This window comes from Montipora foliosa, chromosome 6 (genome assembly GCF_036669935.1).
Source record: "Montipora foliosa isolate CH-2021 chromosome 6, ASM3666993v2, whole genome shotgun sequence".
Lineage (NCBI taxonomy): Eukaryota > Metazoa > Cnidaria > Anthozoa > Scleractinia > Acroporidae > Montipora > Montipora foliosa.
The window spans coordinates 8,837,626-8,840,125 of NC_090874.1; positions in this window are offsets into that span (position 1 = coordinate 8,837,626).

A 2,500-nucleotide genomic window follows, 5' to 3' on the forward strand; every position below is an offset into this window, starting at 1 on the left:
TCGTCACATTAGGCGCGTTTACTGTGGGCTGCACTTGAAGGGAATGGATTCGATGAGCGTGGCGTCGCACGGTTGCGTATATCTTGGAGTTTAGAACTCCCGAGACAACGAAACACGATACTACGAAGATGGCAATTAACACATATGCGATGTGGATCGGGATTTGCGGCCAAATTAACGGGATAAGTCCGCTTAAGACCCAAACCGAGATTGGTAAGTCACAAGTTCCTGGTACCTGAGGTGTAGATGGATCGCCAAGAATCTGTCCAAGCTTAGAGACAGAACACCGAAGAACGAAGCATAAGCGAAGTGACTGCTCACAGATATATAAACTGCGTAAAACGTTGGAAAACTTGTGAGATCTGCTTGCAAGTCTAGGGCGAGACGTGTGATGTACAATGGATGACCGAGTATGCCGACACCAAGATCGGAAACGGCCAAACTCGGTAGCAATGCTTTCAAAGGCTTTGGTACAGAGGGAGTTTTTCTCAAGGCGTAGATTGTGGCACCATTCAACGTTATGGCAAAGAAGCACAATACGGCGTTGAAGACAATGTTGGCAATGTTTGACGAGTACAAGGCCCCTACCATCGTGGTAGAGAACTTACTTCCATGAGATGGTTTTCCAAAGCTTGTAAGTCTCTTTTTTATTGTTTTATAAAAGACAGCTGCATTGCCGAATATGAATGCTCTTTCACATTGCCGACTGTTATTCAGTTTTTGGAGAATAATGTCAATTTCAAATGAAACTGTGATTTCCGGTGTGGCTGATATCAGTAGCACTGCTGCAGCAATAAAAGATGAGAAAATCAAGATCATTATGAATTTTGATCATATGTTTCCATAATTTCCTAGAATTTCTAATACCCCTCTCCCATACCAAATCGTTGATTTTATTGAACTTAAGGTAATTAAGAATAAGGACATTTTAAATTTAATTTTATCCGTCTAAGTAATAACTATGACCTCTGTGAAACCTATAAGATTGTCTCCATTTCCCCATCAGACCGGCGATAATTAGACGTTTTGGAACAATCTGTTTCAGCGTCAGTTAACCGACCAAGAAATGTTACCTTTTATACTGCCGTGGGTTGATTCGAGGATTCGTCTTCAATTGACGTAAAAGCCCTCGAAACAATTTTTATTTCCGCTCCAGGAAGTCAGGAATACGATAAACGAGCTTTGTTTAAGGAGGGTGGCGTAACTAACTGATGTCTATGTTCTAACTTATCGCCCTCCACAAATTAAATTTAATCAGCTGTAATGAAGTCAGGGGTTTGCTTTTGAGGAGAGGGGTAAGCTGGAGTAATTATTAAATAATGACAATGGAGGCTTTATTTAAGTGTCTACTGTATTTAGCTCTGGAGGACTAATTGATGACACAAAAGAAATCAAATCAAGTCAAATCAAATTTGAGGTTGGTTTTTTTAGGAGATGGGAAAAAGCGGAGAACTGAGAGAAAAAAAGCTCTCGGAGCAAAGTAGGGAATCAACAAACTCACAGTCACATATGACGTCAAGTCTGGGGATCGAGCCCAGGCCACATCGGTGGGAAGCGAGTGCTCTCACCGTCAGGTCAAATGTACTCTCGATTGTGTAAAGGATTCATATGTCAATAAGAACAAACAATAAAGACAAAAAAACAATGGACTGCAGGTAAAAACAAAACAAATGTTTAATAAAGGGGCTATGTCTCTTAATTGCAGTTCATTTTGTGCAGTTTTACTAATTGCTCGACTCTAGTCGCTGTGCAAGTGAAGGTTATCTCAGGAATTACTTTTAAAAAAACACAAATCAAAGCTTCGTGACAATAAAAATGTCTGTCGAGCACACATAATTACACGGGAAGCCGTAGGCAGCGCGTGATAAAGATTCGGACGAATTTCGTTTTATTTTTTCTTTTTTATGGTAGTCACAAATCTCCGTGATTTTCTATTGTGCGATTTCATTGACTCCAGTCCACCGTGGAATCACGTGCAAGATCACGGTTCGATCAGGGTTGATTAGCACTATGAGTGATTTCATTGGCTCCAGTCCAACTGGGAATCACGTGCTAGATCAGGAGTAGACACTGAAGTGCTTATCAAGCACAATACTCTCGCAATGTTTTTGAAAGTTTTCCAATTTAGGTTGAATTCATGGACTTAGTAGCCCTGTTTTTTGGTTGTATTGAAGCGCGGATACTTGAATAGAGTGTGCTTCCAACTGGGAACCTGTTTCTTGCCATCGATCGAATGAACGAATCTGCCAATAAGTTCACCAATTGAACCAACGAGTTCAGAGGCCTGTTACAGTGGTAAGTTATCAAACGAAGAGTTCAACTGGTGGCACTCTTATCTATATTATCGATCATTACCTTGGATACTTTTTTTATCGATCATTGCTAATGTTAGTGTTATGTTTATTGTTTGTAATATCACAAACACTAAGCGACCAAAGTTATGTTTGTTGTTTGTGATATTCATGATACTGACACTGCATAATCTGGATATAGACGCGCG